Genomic DNA, 17500 nt, shown 5'->3' with positions numbered 1-17500 from the left:
GTTTGCTTGCCAATTTTGCTAGCCAGGTCGGATCACCAAGTCATCTAACCATGTGGTCTTTGCCAAATCAAGGATTGACTCTTTAAGTCCACTCACAGCTCGTTGCCCCGCCGAGTTGCTTCTCTAAGCCCACTCACCATGTCAGCTCACCAAGTCGGTTGTTCAAGTACGTTGCCAAGTCAACTCTTTAAGTTCGCTCACCAGGTCAGCCCGCCCAAGTCGCCTCTTTAAGTTCGTTCGCCAGGTCGGCCTGCCCAAGTCGCATCAGCGGGCTAACTCACCGAGTCACCTCACGAAGTTGACTCTTTAAGTGCGCTCACCAAGTCAGCTCACCAAGTCGACTCACCATCTCGCCTTGATAAGTTGGCTTGCCGAGTTACCCCACCAAGTCGTCGCCTCTTTAAGCCCGCTCACCGTGTCAGCTCATCAGGTCGGCTCACCAAGTCGACTAATCAAGTAGGCCCACCAATTCGCCTCAAGGATAGCTCCTCACCATGAGTCGCCTCACCATGTTGACTCAATGAGTCACCTCACCATGTTGACTCTTTGAGCCCGCTCGCCAGGTCGCCTCACCAAGTCGACTCGAGTACGTTGCCAAGTCGACTCTTTAAGTTTGCTCGCCAGGTCGACTCGCCAAGTCAGCTCACCATGTCATCTCAACGAACCAACTCACCGAGTTGCCTCACCATGTCGGCTCTCTAATACCGCTCGCCAAGTTGCCCCACCAACTCGCCCTGTTAGGCCCACTCACCACATCGCCCCGTTAGGCCCACTCTCACCAAGTGGACTCTTTAAGTCTGCTCATAAAGTCGAGCCACCAAGTACTCTCACCAAGTCGACTCTTTAAGTCCTTTCGTCGAGTCACCCCACCAAGTACTCTCACCAAGTCAACTCTTTAGGTCCGTTCATAGAGTCACCCCACCAAGTCGACCCTTCAAGTGGGTTCATCAAGTCACCCCACCAAGTCGACTCTTTAAGTTCATTCATCAAGTCACCCCACCAGGTCAGCCCACAAATTACTCTCACCGAGTCGACTCTTTAAGTTCATTCATCAAGTCACCCCGCCAGGTCAGCCCACCAAGTGGACTCTTTAAGTTCGTTCATGAAGTCACTCTGCCAAGTTGGCCCACCAGGTCGACTCTTTAAGTTCGTTCATCAAGTCACCCCGCTAGGTCAGCCCACCAACTACTCTCACCAAGTCGACTCTTTAAGTTTGCTCACCAAGTCACCCCGCCAGGTCGGCCCACCAAGTACTCTCACCAGGTCGACTCTTTAGGTTTGTTCATCAGGTCACCCCACTGAGTACTCTCACCAAGTCGACTCTTTAAGTTTGTTCATCAAGTCGCCCCGCCAGGTTGGCCCACCAAGTACTCTCACCAAGTCGACCCTTTAAGTTCGGTCATCAACTCACCCCGCCAGGTCGGCCCACCACGTACTCTCACAAAGTCGACTCTTTAGGTTCGTTCATCAATTCACCCCGCCAGCTCGGCCCACCAAGTTCTCTCACCAGGTCGACTCTTTAAGTTCGTTCATCAAGTCACCCTGCCAGTTTGACCCACCAAGTACTCTCACAAAGTTGACTCTCTAAGTTCATTCATCAAGTCACCTTGCCAGGTCACCCCACCAAGTACTCTCACCAAGTCACCCCGCTAGTTTGACCCACCAAGTTGACTCTCTAAGTCCGTTCATCAAGTCACCCTGCCAGGTCGGCCCACCAAGTCGAATCTTTAAGTCCGTTCATCAAGTCACGTGACCAGGTCAGCCCACCGAGTACTCTCGCCAAGTCGACTCTTTAAGTTTGTTCATCAAGTCACCTGGCCAGGTCGGCCCACCAAGTCACCAAGTCCTCTCACCAAGTCGACTCTCTAAGTCCGTTCATCAAGTCACCCCGCCAGGTCAGCCCACCAAGTCGAATCTTTAAGTCCGTTCATCAAGTCACCCCACCAAGCACTCTAACCAAGTCGATTCTTCGAGTGTGTTCATCAAGTCACCCGACCAACTACTCTCACCAAGTCGACTCTTTAACTATGTTCATCGAGTCACCCCACCAAGCACTCTCACCACGTCAACTCTTTAGGTCCATTCATAAAGTCACCCCACCAGGTCGACCCTTCAAGTGCGTTCATCAAGTCACCCCACCAAGTACTCTCACCAATTCGACTCTTTGAGTCTTTTCATCAAGTCACCACACCAAGTACTCTCACCAAGTCAACTCTTTAGGACCGTTCATCAAGTCACCTCGCCAAGTTGACCCTTGAAGTCCGTTCATCAAGTCAAACCCCACCAAGTACTCCCACCAAGTCGACTCTTTAAGTCAGTTCACGAAGTCACCCAACCAGGTCGGCCCACCAAGGACTCTCACCAAGTCGACTCTCTAAGTCTGTTCATCAGGTCACCCCACTGAGTACTCTCACCAAGTCAACTCTTTAGGTCTGTTCATCAAGTCACCCCGCAAAGTCGACCCTCTAAGTTCGTTCATCGAGTCACCCCGCCAAGTCGACTCTTTAAGTCCTTTCATCAAGTCACCCCGCCAAGCCGACTCTCTAAGTGCGTTCATCAAGTCACCAGAACAATTACTCTCACCAAGTCGACTCTATAAGTCCGTTCATCAAGTCGGCCCACCAAGTACTCCCACCAAGTCAACTCTTTAAGTCCGTTCATCAGTTCACCCCGCCAAGTACTCTCACCAAGTCAACTCTTTAGGTCCGTTCATCGAGTCACCCCGCCAAGTCGACCCTTTAAGTCCGTTCATCAAGTCGCCCCACCGAGTTGCTTCTCTAAGCCCACTCACCATGTCAGTTCACCAAGTCGGTTTCTCAAGTACGTTGCCAAGTCAACTCTTTAAGTTCCCTCACCAGGTCAGCCCACCCAAGTCGCCTCCTTAAGTTCGTTCGCCAGGTCGGCCCGCCCAAGTCGCATCAGCGGGCTAACTCACCGAGTCACCTCACGAAGTTGACTCTTTAAGTGCGCTCACCAAGTCAGCTCACCAAGTCGACTCACCATCTCGCCTCGATAAGTTGGCTTGCCGAGTTACCCCACCAAGTCATCGCCTCTTTAAGCCTGCTCACCGTGTCAGCTCGTCAGGTCGGCTCACCAAGTCGCCTCAAGGATAGCTCCTCACCATGAGTCGCCTCACCATGTTGACTCAATGAGTCACCTCACCATGTTGACTCTTTGAGCCCGCTCGCCAGGTCACCTCACCAAGTTGACTCGAGTACGTTGCCAAGTCGACTCTTTAAGTTCGCTCGCCAGGTCGACTCGCCAAGTCAGCTCACCATGTCATCTCAACGAACCAACTCACCAAGTCGCCTCACCACGTCGGCTCTCTAATACCGCTCACCAAGTCGCCCCACCAACTCGTCCCGTTAGGCCCACTCACCACATCACCCCGTTAGGCCCACTCTCACCAAGTGGACTCTTTAAGTCTGCTCATAAAGTCGAGCCACCAAGTACTCTCACCAAGTCGACTCTTTAAGTCCTTTCGTCGAGTCACCCCACCAAGTACTCTCACCAAGTCAACTCTTTAGGTCCGTTCATAGAGTCACCCCACCAAGTTGACCCTTCAAGTGGGTTCATCAAGTCACCCCACCAAGTCGACTCTTTAAGTTCATTCATCAAGTCACCCCGCCAGGTCAGCCCACAAATTACTCTCACCGAGTCGACTGTTTAAGTTTGTTCATCAAGTCACCCTGCCAGGTCGGCCCACCAAGTGGACTCTTTAAGTTCATTCATGAAGTCACTCTGCCAAGTCGGCCCACCAGGTCGACTCTTTCAGTTCGTTCATCAAGTCACCCCGCCAGGTCAGCCCACCAACTACTCTCACCAAGTCGACTCTTTAAGTTTGCTCACCAAGTCACCCCACCAGGTCGGCCCACCAAGTACTCTCACCAGGTCGACTCTTTAGGTTTATTCATCAGGTCACCCCACCGAGTACTCTCACCAAGTTGACTCTTTAAGTTCGTTCATCAAGTCGCCCCGCCAGGTCGGCCCACCAAGTACTCTCACCAAGACGACCCTTTAAGTTCGATCATCAACTCACCCCGCTAGGTCGGCCCACCAAGTACTCTCACAAAGTCGACTCTTTAGGTTCGTTCATCAATTCACCCCGCCAGCTCGGCCCACCAAGTTGTCTCACCAGGTCGACTCTTTAAGTTTGTTCATCAAGTCACCCCGCCAGTTTGACCCACCAAGTACTCTCACAAAGTCGACTCTCTAAGTTCGTTCATCAAGTCACCCTGCCAGGTCAGCCCACCAAGTACTCTCACCAAGTCACCCCGCTAGTTCAACCCACCAAGTCGACTCTCTAAGTCCGTTCATCAAGTCACCCTGCCAGGTCGGCCCACCAAGTCGAATCTTTAAGTCCGTTCATCAAGTCACGTGACCAGGTCAGCCCACCGAGTACTCTCGCCAAGTCGACTCTTTAAGTTTGTTCATCAAGTCACCCGGCCAGGTCGGCCCACGAAGTCACCAAGTACTCTCACCAAGTCGACTCTCTAAGTCCGTTCATCAAGTCACCCCGCCAGGTCGGCCCACCAAGTCGAATCTTTAAGTCCGTTCATCAAGTCACGTGACCAGGTCAGCCCACCGAGTACTCTCGCCAAGTCGACTCTTTAAGTTTGTTCATCAAGTCACCCGGCCAGGTCGGCCCACCAAGTCACCAAGTACTCTCACCAAGTCGACTCTCTAAGTCCGTTCATCAAGTCACCCCGCCATGTCGGCCCACCAAGTCGAATCTTTAAGTCCGTTCATCAAGTCACCCCACCAAGTACTCTAACCAAGTCGATTCTTCGAGTGCGTTCATCAAGTCACCCGACCAACTACTCTCACCAAGTTGACTCTTTAACTATGTTCATCAAGTCACCCCACCAAGCACTCTCACCACGTCAACTCTTTAGGTGCGTTCATAAAGTCACCCCACCAGGTCGACCCTTCAAGTGCGTTCATCAAGTCACCCCACCAAGTACTCTCACCAATTCGACTCTTTAAGTCTTTTCATCAAGTCACCACACCAAGTACTCTCACCAAGTCAACTCTTTAGGACCGTTCATCAAGTCACCTCGCCAAGTTGACCCTTGAAGTTCGTTCATCAAGTCAAACCCCACCAAGTACTCCCACCAAGTCGACTCTTTAAGTCAGTTCACAAAGTCACCCAACCGGTCGGCCCACCAAGGACTCTCACCAAGTCGACTCTCTAAGTCTGTTCATCAGGTCACCCCACCGAGTACTCTCACCAAGTCAACTATTTAGGTCCGTTCATCAAGTCACCCCGAAAGTCGACCCTCTAAGTTCGTTCATCGATTCACCCCGCCAAGTTGACTCTTTAAGTCCTTTCATCAAGTCACCCCGCTAAGCCGACTCTTTAAGTGCGTTCATCAAGTCACCATCCCGATCTGGCCGAGCCATTCTGGGCGAGCCATACTGGCTGAGCCGATCTGGGCGAGCCATTCTAGCCGACCTCATCTGGCCGAGCCATTCTGGGCAAGCCATGCTGGCCGAGCTGATCTGGGCGAGCCATTCTGTCCGAGCCGATCTGGGCGACCCGTTCTGGGCGAGCCGATCTTTGCGACCCATTCTGGCCGAGCCGTTCTGGGCGAGCCATGCTGGCCGAGCCATGCTGGCCGAGCCGTTCTGGCCGAGCTGATCTGGGCGAGCCGTTCTTACCGAGCCATGCTGGCCGAGCCATTCTGGCCAAGCCATGCTGGCCGAGCCGATCTGGGCTAGCCGTTTTGGGCTAGCCGTTCTGGCCGACCCGATCTGGCTCAGCTGATCTGTGCGAGCCATGCTAGCCAAGCCAAGCTGGCCGAGCAGATCTAGGCGAGCCATGCTGGCCGAGCCGATCTGGGCGAGCCATTCTGGCCAAGCCGATCTGGGCGAGCTCCAAAAACGGTGTCGTGGATGGCTGTTTGGTCACATTTTTCATTGAATTGGATTTTTGAGGGAGTTTTCCGCGTTGTCGCAGATTTCTAATGCAGAGCGAGCCTCGCACTAATAGCTTATACAGGAGAGGTTGTTGCCGCAAGCCTCTCCCGTGCCCCTTTCATTTATTCAACATTGGTGTCTAGGCGGATCGAATTGTTGGGTTTTCAAACGGTGTATGCCGATGTTGAATGAATGAAAGGGGCATGAAGCGATCTTAGTGCTTTTCCTTGGCTCTCCTTTAGATCATGTTTTTCAATGACTCAATTTTGGAAAAGGTGAGACAGCGGTTGCCGATCCATGGCATGTGTTTTTGGTGGTTTTAAAACTTGATCTAAACGTGAGCCCTTGTCTAGCACTCTGGCATTGCTTGGTATAATGGCAATTTGCTATGGGTGCTCGGCGCTCTAGCAATTTTTCATGGTGTACTTATCACGGCTACATGGGAGCTTTAATATCGAAAGCTCTCAGCAAAAAATGGTGGCCGAGCCATTCTGGCCGACCCGATCTAGCTTAGCCATTTTCGTCGACCCGATCTGGCTCTCGTTTCTCACTCCATCGGCACAAATTCGGGAGTTGTTCGACAGCGGTTGTCGTTCCAATGTGTCATTGTGGTGATCTGGAGAGCAATGCTAAGTGCGGGAGCCCTTGTCCATGGCGTGTTTTTTTGGTGGTTTTAAAACTTGATCTAAACGTGAGCCCTTGTCTAGCACTCCGGCGTTGCTTGGTATAATGGCAATTTGCTATGGGTGCTCGACGCTCTAGCAATTTGTCATGGTGTACTTATCACGGCTACATGGGAGCTTTAATATCGAAAGCTCTCGGCGAAAAATGGTGGCCGAGCCATGCTAGCTGACCTGATCTGGCTTAGCCATTTTCGTCAACCCGATCTGGCTCTCGTTTCTCACTCCATCGGCACAAATTTGGGAGTTGTTCGACAGCGGTTGTCGTTCCAATGTGTCATTGCGGTGATCTGGAGAGCGATGCTATGTTTGGGAGCTTGCGTCTAGCATTTGGGGATGTTTGTGCAAGCGAGTAGGGGAGCTTCTTTTATCAGAACCTCTCCATGGCCTTTGAATATAGACCCAGTGCCGACGATATCGATGGATACGAGCCTTGGATTATAAAATTGTTCAGCTAACATTGGTTTTTGTGAGAGATGGGTACGAAAGCACTTCCCGATCGATACGCAGGAGTTCCCTAAGATCGCCTCTGTGCCAACTCGATCGGCACAACATTGGGAATGGTTCGACAGTGGTTGTCGTTCCAATGTGTCATCGGGATGTCTTGGAACGCGGCCTTTCAAGGGCGAGCTCGCGTCTAGCACTTGAATTGTGCGTCATCACAAGTGAATGGGGAGATCTCTCTGTGAACGGTGGCATGGCGAATGCAAGAGAAAATTGACTTAGTAGTCAGAGCATTGGCCTCAGGCCATTATGACGGCCTTGCAATTTCTCTATAATTGCAACCTATGTTTGCGCAGTAGCAGAGTTTGCATGTTAGATTGGCCTTTGTTCTTGACAGTTCGAAGTACTCTCACCGAGTCAGCAAGTCACCATGCTGGCCGAGCCGATCTGGCCGAGCCATGCTGGCCGAGCCATTCTGGGCGAGCCGATCTGGGCGAGCTCCAAAAACGGTGTCGTGGATGGCTGTTTGGTCACATTTTTCATTGAATTGGATTTTTAAGGGAGTTGTCTGCGCTGTCGCAGATTTCTAATGTAGAGTGAGCCTCGCACTAATAGCTTATATAGGAGAGGTTGTTGCCGCGAGCCTCTCCCGTGCCCCTTTCATTCATTCAACATTGGTGTCTAGGCGGATCGGATTGTTGGGTTTTCAAACGGTGTATGCCGATGTTGAATGAATGAAAGGGGCATGAAGCGATCTCAGTGCTTTTCCTCGGCTCTCCTTTAGATCATGTTTTCCGATGACTCAATTTTGGAAAAGGTGAGGCAGCGGTTGCCGATCCATGGCGTGTGTTTTTGGTGGTTTTAAAACTTGATCTAAACGTGAGCCCTTGTCTAGCACTCCGGCGTTGCTTGGTATAATGGCAATTTGCTATGGGTGCTTGGTGCTCTAGCAATTTGTCATGGTGTACTTATCGCGGCTACATGGGAGCTTTAATATCGAAAGCTCTCGGCAAAAAATGGTGGCCGAGCCATGCTGGCTGACCCGATCTGGCTTAGCCGTTTTTGTCGACCCGATCTGGCTCTCGTTTCTCACTCCATCGGCACAAATTTAGGAGTTGTTCGATAGTGGTTGTCGTTCCAATGTGTCATTGCGGTGATCTGGAGAGCGATGCTAAGTGCGGGAGCTTGCGTCTAGCATTTGGGGATGTTTGTGCAAGCGAGCAGGGAAGCTTCTCTTATCGGAACCTCTTCGTGGCCTTTGAATATAGACCCAGTGCCGATGATATCGATGGATACGAGCCTTGGATTATAAAATTGTTCAGCTAACATTGGTTTTTGTGAGAGATGGGTACGAAAGCACTTCCCGATCGATACGCGGGAGTTCCCTAAGATCGCCTCTGTGCCAACTCGATCGGCACAACGTTGGGAATGGTTCGACAGTGGTTGTCATTCCAATGTGTCATTGGGATGTCTTGGAACGCGGCCTTTCAAGGGCGAGCTCGCGTCTAGCACTTGAATTGTGTGTCATCACAAGTGAATGGGGAGATCTCTCTATGAACAGCAGCATGGCGATTGCAAGAGAAAATTGACTTAGTAGTCGGAGCCTTGGCCTCGGGCCATTGTGACGGCCTTGCAATTTCTCTATAATTGCAACCTATGTTTGCGCAGTAGCAGAGTTTGCATGTTAGATTGGCCTTTGTTCTTGATAGTTCGAAGTACTCTCACCGAGTCAGCAAGTCACCATGCTGGCTGAGCCGATCTGGCCGAGCCATGCTGGCCGAGCCGATCTGGGCGAGCCATTTTGGCCGAGCCGATCTGGGCGAGCCCCAAAAATGGTGTCGTGGATGGCTGTTTGGTCACATTTTTCATTGAATTGGATTTTTAAGGATTTTGTCCGCGCTGTCGCAAATTTCTAATGCAGAGCGAGCCTCGCACTAATAGCTTATATAGGAGAGGTTGTTGCCGTGAGCCTCTCCCATGCCCCTTTCATTCATTCAACATTGGTGTCTAGGCAGATCGGATTGTTGGGTTTTCAAACGGTTTATGCTGATGTTGAATGAATGAAAGGGGCATGAAGCGATCTCAGTGCTTTTCCTCGGCTCTCCTTTAGATCATGTTTACCGATGACTCAATTTTGGAAAAGGTGAGGCAGCGGTTGCCGATCCATGGCGTGTCTTTTTGGTGATTTTAAAACTTGATCTAAACGTGAGCCCTTGTCTAGCACTCCGGTGTTGCTTGGTATAATGGCAATTTGCTATGGGTGCTCGGTGCTCTAGCAATTTTGTCGTGGTGTACTTATCGCTGCTACATGGGAGCTTTAATATCAAAAGCTCTCGGCGAAAAATGGTGGCCGAGCCATGCTGGCCGACCCGATCTAGCTTAGCCGTTTTCGTCGACCCGATCTGGCTCTTCTTTCTCACTCCATCGACACAAATTCAGGAGTTGTTCGACAGTGGTTGTCGTTCCAATTTGTCATTGCGGTGATCTGGAGAGCGATGCTAAGGGCGGGAGCTTGCGTCTAGAATTTGGGGATGTTTGTGCAAGAGAGCAGGGGAGCTTCTCTTATCGGAACCTCTCCGTGGCCTTTGAATATAGACCCAGTGCCGACGATATCGATGGATACGAGCCTTGGATTCTAAAATTGTTCAGCTAACATTGGTTTTTGTGAGAGATGGGTACGAAAGCACTTCCCGATCGATTCGCAGGAGCTCCCTAAGATCGCCTCTGTGCCAACTCGATCGGCACAACATTGGGAATGGTTCGACAGTGGTTGTCGTTCCAATGTGTCATCAGGATGTCTTGGAATGTGGCCTTTCAAGGGCGAGATCGCATCTAGCACTTGGATTGTGCGTCATCACAAGTGAATGGGGAGATCTCTCTGTGAACGGCGGCATGGTGATTGCAAGAGAAAATTGACTTAGTAGTCGGAGCATTGGCCTCGGGCCATTGTGACGGCCTTGCAATTTCTCTATAATTGCAACCTATGTTTGCGCAGTAGCAGAGTTTGCATGTAAGATTGGCCTTTGTTCTTGACAGTTCCAGGAGATGACCTCCGGAACTTTTGGATTGGGCCCCTTCAAGGTGAAATTCATCCAGTTGATCGGAAGAGCTCAATGACCATTTCACTCCCTTGGCTCCATGAATTCAAATCCCATCCAGCTGCCGTGAAGCCATCCCAATTTTTCTATGCAAGGGCTCTCTCCCCAGAGTCGTTCTCTTTGCAACAACTTCTTTGGCAAAAAAATTTTGGAATGGTTCGGCAGCGGTTGTCGTTCCAATGGTGCCGTTGTGGTGGTTTCCTGGGCAGCGATCTGAAGGGCGAGCCGTCGTCTAGCAGTTGGGCTGCGCATCACGGGTGACAAGGGAGCCTTTGTAATTGGAAGCTCCCCGTGACCATTCGATGAGAAGAGCCATTGCTTGTGTGAGCAAGGACGAATGCAGCCTCGGATTCCAAACGAAATCAACGACATTGGATCTATATATAAGAGCAGAATAAAGCAGCAGCCCGTTTGCCATGCGCGGCTCCCCAAAGTTGCTCATCTTTCTCACTCCATCGGCACAAATTTGGGAGTTGTTCGACAACGGTTGTCATTCCAATGTGTCATTGCGGCGATCCGGAGAGCGATGCTAAGGGCGGGAGCTTGTGTCTAGCATTTGGGATGTTTGTGCGAGCGAGCAGGGGAGCTTCTCTTATCGGAATCTCTCCGTGGCCTTTGAATATATAGACCCAGTGCCGACGATATCGATGGATACGAGCCTTGGATTCTAAATTTGTTCACAGCTAAGATTGGTTTTTGTGAGAGATGGGTACGAAAGCACATCCCGATTGCTACGCAGGAGCTCCCTAAGGTCGCCTCTGTGCCAACTCGATCGGCACAACATTGGGAATGGTTCAACAGTGGTTGTCATTCCAATGTGTCATCGGGGGATGTCTTGGAAAGTGGCCTAGCCTTTCAAGGGCGAGCTCGAGTCTATCACTTGGATTGTGCGTCGCGTCGCAAGTGAATGGGGAGATCTCTCTGTGAACGGCGGCATGGTGATTGCAAGAGAAAATTGACTTAGTCGGAGCATTGGCCTCGGGCCACTGTGATGGCCTGGCAATTTCTCTTTAATTGCAACCTATGTTTGTGCAGTAGCAGAGTTTGCAAGTAAGATGGTCCTTGTTCTTGAGAGTTCCAGGAGATGACCTCCAGAACTTTTGGATTGGGCCCCTTCAAGGTGAAATTCATCCAGTTGATCGGATGAGCTCGATGACCATTTCAGTCCCTTGGCTCCATGAATTCACATCTCCTAACCGACGACAATCTTTTGCTCCTTAGATGACCTCATAATAAATTGGGTCGTGGATGGCTGTTTGGTCAGAATTTTCAACGATTTGGATTTTTATGGCAGATGTCGGCGTGTTCGCTAATTTCTAATGCAGAGTGAGCCTCGCACTAATAGCTTATATAGGAGAGGTTGTTGCCGCGAACCTCTCCCGTGCCCCTCTCATTGATTCAACAGCGGTGTCGAGGCGGATGGAAATGTCAGATTTTGAAATGGTGGATGCCGACGTTGAATCAATTGGAGGGGCATGAAGCCCACCCTCGAGGTGCTATTCCTCGACTCTCCTTTAGATCATGTTTTCTTATCACTCAAGCTGGCGCAATTTCGGAAAGCAGTTGGGCTGCGCATCACGAGTGACAAGGGAGCCTTTGTGATTGGAAGCTCCCCGTGGCCATTCGATGAGAAGAGCCATTGCTTGTGTGAGCAAGGACGAATGCAGCCTCGGATTCCAAACAAAATCAATGACATCGGATCTATATATAGGAGTGGAAAGAACCAGCAGCCAGCTCGTTTGCAATGCGCGGCTCCCCAAAGTTGCTATTCTTTCTCACTCCATCAGGGCACAAATTTGGGAGTTGTTCGACAGCGGTCGTCATTCCAATGGTGTCATTGCGGCGAAATTTGTTCACAGCTAAGATTGGTTTTTGTGAGAGATGGGTATGAAAGCACATCCCGATTGCTATGCGGGAGCTCCCTAAGGTCACCTCTGCGCCAACTCGATCGGCAGAACATTGGGAATGGTTCAACAACGATTGTCGTTCCAATGTGTCATCGGGGGATGTCTTGGAAAGTGGTCTTTCTTTCAAGGGCGAGCTCGCGTCTAGCACTTGGGTTGTGCGTCGCGTCACAAGTGAATGGGGGATGTCTTGGGGGATGTCTTGGAAAGTGGTCTTTCTTTCAAGGGCAAGCTCACGTCTAGCACTTGGACTGTGCGTCAAGTCACAAGTGGATGGGGAGATCTCTCTGTGAACGGCGGCATGGTGATTGCAAGAGAAAATTGACTTAGTCGGAGCCATTGGCCTCGGGCCATTGTGACGGCCTCGCAATTTCTCTTTAATTGCAACCTATGTTTGTGCAGTAGCAGAGTTTGCATGTAAGATGGGCCTTGTTCTCGAGACTTCCAGGAGATGACCTCTGGAACTTTTGGATTGGGCCCCTTCAAGGTGAAATTCATCCAGTTGATCGGATGAGCTCGATGACCATTTCAGTCCCTCGGCTCCATGAACTCACATCTCCTAACCGATGACAATCTTTTGCTCCTCTGCCGACCTCATAAAAAATTGGGTCGTGAATGGCTGTTTGGTAGGAATTTTAAAGGATTTGGATTTTTAAGGCGGATGTCAGTGTGTTCGCTAATTTCTAATGCAGAGCGAGCCTCACACTAATAGCTTATATAGGAGAGGTGGTTGCCGCGAGCCTCTCCCGTGCCCCTCTCATTGATTCAATGCCGGTGTCAAGGCGGATGGATATGTCAGATTTTGAAACGGTGGACACCGACGTTGAATCAATTAGAGGGGCATGAAGCCCACCCTGGATGTGCTATTCCTCGACTCTCCTTTTAGATCATGTTTTCTTCTCACTCAGCTGGCGCAATTTTGAAAAAAGGTTTGGCAGCGGTTGCCATCCCTCACCGCGTCTACCTGGTGATTTTAAAACTCGATCTAAAATGGGAGCCCTCGCCTAGCACCTCCGTCCGGTGTTGCTTGGGTATTGCATTAAATTATGCCAACGGCGCGAATCCCCCAACGAATGCCTATGCTTGGACCCTCTCTTAGATCACCTTCTTCGATCACTCGACCGACGCAACTACGGAAGAGACTTGGCAGCGGTTGCCATTCTACAGCGTGTCTGTTCAGCGATTTCAAAGTTGATCTAATGGCGAGCCCTTGTCTCTAGCCATGAGGTGGGTGGTTGGCACTCTAGCAAAATTTTTTGCATGCCTATCGCGGCTACAATGGGAGAGGTGGTTGCCGCGAGCCTCTCCTGTGCCCCCCTCATTGATTCAACGCCGCTGTCAGGGCGGATGGATATGTCAGATTTTGAAACGGTGGACGCCGACATTGAATCAATTAGAGGGGCATGAAGCCCACCCTCGAGGGTGCTATTCCTGGACTCTCCTTTAGATCATGTTTTCTTGTCACTCAGCTGGCGCAATTTCGGAAAAAGGTTTGGCCAGCGGTTGCCAGCCCTCACCGCGTCTACTTGGTGATTTTAAAACTCGATCTAAAATGGGAGCCCTCGTCTAGCACCTCCGTCCGGTGTTGCTCAGGTATTGCATAAATTTATGCCATCGACGCAAATCCACCAACGAATGCCTACGCTTGGACCCTCTCTTAGATCACCTTCTTCGATCACTCGATCGACGCAACTACGAAAGAGACTTGGCAGCGGTTGCCATTCTACAGCGCGTCTGTTCAGCAATTTCGAAGTTGATCTAATGGTGAGCCCTTGTCTCTAGCCATGAGGTGGGTGCTTGGCGCTCTAGCCAAATTTTTTGCGTGCCTATCGCGGCTACAATGGGAGAGGTGGTTGCCGCGAGCCTCTCCCGTGCCCCCCTCATTGATTCAACGCCCCTGTCAGGGCGGATGGATATGTCAGATTTTGAAACGGTGGACGCCGATGTTGAATCAATTAGAGGGGCATGAAGCCCACCCTCGAGGGTGCTATTCCTGGACTCTCCTTTAGATCATGTTTTCTTGTCACTCAGCTGGCACAATTTTGGAAAAAGGGTTGGCAGCGGTTGCCAGCCCTCACCGTGTCTACTCGGTGATTTTAAAACTCGATCTAAAACAGGAGCCCTCGTCTAGCACCTCCATCCGGTGTTGCTCGGGTATTGCATAAATTTATGCCATCGGCGTGAATCCCCCAACGAATGCCTACGCTTGGACCCTCTCTTAGATCACCTTCTTCGATCACTTGACCGATGCAACTACGGAAGAGACTTGGCAGCGGTTGCCATTCTACAGCGCATCTGTTCAGCGATTTTGAAGTTGATCTAATGGCGAGCCCTTGTCTCTAGGCATGAGGTGGGTGCTTGGCACTCTAGCAAAATTTTTTGCGTGCCTATCACGGCTACAATGGGAGAGGTGGTTGCCGCGAGCCTCTCCCGTGCCCCCCTCATTGATTCAACGCCGCTGTTAGGGCGGATGGATATGTCGGATTTTGAAACGGTGGACGGCGACGTTGAATCAATTAGAGGGGCATGAAGCCCACCCTCGAGGGTGCTCGGGTATTGCATAAATTTATGCCATCGGCATGAATCCCCCAACGAATGCCTATGCTTGGACCCTCTCTTAGATCACCTTCTTCGATCACTCGACCGACGCAACTACGGAAGAGACTTGGCAGCGGTTGCCATTCTACAGCGCGTCTATTCAGCGATTTTGAAGTTGATCTAATGGCGAGCCCTTGTCTCTAGGCATTACGACCCTGCTGCGAGCATTTGTGATTCGAGCATTTTGGGGGAACGGGTTTCGTACGAGATGTTCTTCTCAGGCTCCTGCGAACCAGAGCGCTCATCTTTGCAATGCTCTGACAAGTGCAGGCCCAACGTGTCTGTCTAGGGGAAGAAATCGCACGAATGCTTTTTGCCGAGATGTGGGTGGTCGCGGGTGGTTCCCTCGCGGTGCCATTTCTTCAGTATGTGCATGTGCATGAGATTGAAGCTTGTTCGAAACCGCTAGTGTGAGTGTTCAGCCGTAGGAACTTTTCTGTACCTACGCTGGTAGATCACGTGTCACGGGGAACGGTTAGCGAGGTTGTGCTGGGAAAGGAGATATTTGCCAGAGGTTAGACATGTCTGTGTATGCGGGCGGGCTCACATCACCTATAAATGTGCGGAGGGGGTGTTGTTATACACGATGCCCTCGAGCGGCCTTATAATTGAGGTGGTCGCGTGCACAGTGATGCCCCCGCCAATCGCATAACCAGCCATGTTTTCGACTCGCACAGCCCTTCACCCTTCAGCACGGTGGTCTCCGTTGGCACTTCAACAACCAGCTCTTCGTCATGGGAAAATGTTTGTTGCGATCGAGAAGGATTTTTTCTGTGTGGGTGCACCTCAATAGGCGTGTAGGAGGCATATGCCTAGGAAATGGATGTCTCTGAGTAGCCTTACAATTGAGGTGGCTACGTGTGCGGTGCATCTCGTACAGACTCGAGGCTTCTTTCTGAGTAGTGGCAACAGCGAGTTCGAGGGTAAAGGGTTCCGTACGGGATGTTCTTCCCAGGTGCCTCTGAACCGAGGCTCCATATTCAGCCCTCTCCAGTCGACGATGGGACACTTTCCTCTTGTGCAAAATCTTTGAGCGTTGCGAGTCCTGCATGTGCTGTGAATGTCATTCTTGTTGCTTGTGTGGCAGATTATGTTTGGATGCATGACGGAGCGAATGCAAATTTCGGTTTCCCATCGCGGCGGGCATCACTTGGCTGTAGCAGGTCTTGGGGGTCCCCTCGTTGTTAGAAGCTACCTAGTCGATCCTGCCACTAGTCATATGCTTGTCTCAAAGATTAAGCCATGCATGTCTAAGTATGAACTATTTTAGACTGTGAAACTGCGGATGGCTCATTAAATCAATTATAGTTTCTTTGATGGTACTTTGCTACTCGGATAACCGTAGTAATTCTAGAGCTAATACGTGCACCAAATCCCGACTCTCGGAAGGGATGCATTTATTAGATAAAAGGCCGGCGCGGGCTCGCCTGCTATTCCGGTGATTCATGATAACTCGACGGATCGCACGGCCTTTGTGCTGGCGACGCTTCATTCAAATTTCTTCCTTATCAACTTTTGATGGTAGGATAGAGGCCTACCATGGTGGTGACGGGTGACGGAGAATTAGGGTTTGATTCCGGAGAGGGAGCCTGAGAAACAACTACCACATCCAAGGAAGGCAGCAGGTGCGCAAATTACCCAATCCTGACACGGGGAGGTAGTGACAATAAATAACAATACTGGGCTCATCGAGTCTGGTAATTGGAATGAGTACAATCTAAATCCCTTAACAAGGATCCATTGGAGGGCAAGTCTGGTGCCAACAGCCACGGTAATTCCAGCTCCAATAGCATATATTTAAGTTGTTGCAGTTAAAAAGCTCGTAGTTGGACCTTGGGTCGTCACGGTCGGTCCGCCTTCTGGGTGTGCACTGGCCCTCACGTCCCTTCTGCCGGCGGTGTGTTCCTGGCCTTAATTGGCTGGGTCGCGGTTCCGGCGCTGTTACTTTGAAAAAATTAGAGTGCTCAAAGCAAGCCTACGCTCTGAATACATTAGCATGGAATAACGCGATAGGAGTCTGGTCCTGTTCCGTTGGCCTTCGGGACCGGAGTAATGATTAATAGGGACTGTCGGGGGCATTCGTATTTCATTGTCAGAGGTGAAATTCTTGGATTTATGGAAGACAAACCACTGCGAAAGCATTTGCCAAGGATGTTTTCATTAATCAAGAATGAAAGTTGGGGGCTCGAAGATGATCAGATACCGTCCTAGTCTCAACCATAAACGATGCCGACCAAGGATCGGCGGATGTTGCTCTAAGGACTCTGCCAGCACCTTCTGAGAAATCAGAGTGTTTGGGTTTTGGGGGGAGTATGGTCGCAAGGCTGAAACTTAAAGGAATTGACGGAAGGGCACCACTAGGAGTGGAGCCTGCGGCTTAATTTGACTCAACACGGGGAAACTTACCAGGTCCAGACATAGTAAGGATTGACAGATTGAGAGCTCTTTCTTGATTCTATGGGTGGTGGTGCATGGCTATTCTTAGTTGGTGGAGCGATTTGTCTGGTTAACTCCGTTAATGAATGAGACCTCAGCCTGCTAACTAGCTACACGAAGGTTCCCCTTCGCGGCCAGCTTCTTAGAGGGACTATGGCCTCCTAGGCCATGGAAGTTTGAGGCAATAACAGGTCTGTGATGCCCTTAGATGTTCTGGGCCGTACGCGTGCTACACTGATGCAACCAACGAGTTTCTCTCCCTGGCCCGAAAGGTTTGGGAAATCTTGCCAAATTGCATCGTGATGGGGATAGACCATTGCAATTATTGATATTCAACAAGGAATTCCTAGTAAGTGCGATTCATCAGCTCGCGTTGACTACGTCCCTACCCTTTGTACACACCGCCTGTCGCTCCTACAGA

At 50.7% G+C, this 17500-nt stretch overlaps 1 non-coding gene across 1 annotated transcript in view; it reads left to right on the top strand.

Moving 5' to 3' along the window:
- The first annotated feature begins 15835 nt into the window (after positions 1-15835).
- LOC149573361 (18S ribosomal RNA) overlaps positions 15836-17500 on the top strand; it is a 1811-nt gene continuing 146 nt past the window's right edge. The window contains exon 1 of the ribosomal RNA XR_016360631.1: positions 15836-17500. This exon is cut by the window's right edge and continues 146 nt beyond it. This is a non-coding gene — a ribosomal RNA (18S ribosomal RNA).

This window comes from Cupressus sempervirens, chromosome 2 (genome assembly GCF_028749045.1).
Source record: "Cupressus sempervirens isolate cs-2001-9-10 chromosome 2, ASM2874904v1, whole genome shotgun sequence".
Lineage (NCBI taxonomy): Eukaryota > Viridiplantae > Streptophyta > Pinopsida > Cupressales > Cupressaceae > Cupressus > Cupressus sempervirens.
This window is presented reverse-complemented; position numbering and strand designations above follow the sequence as displayed.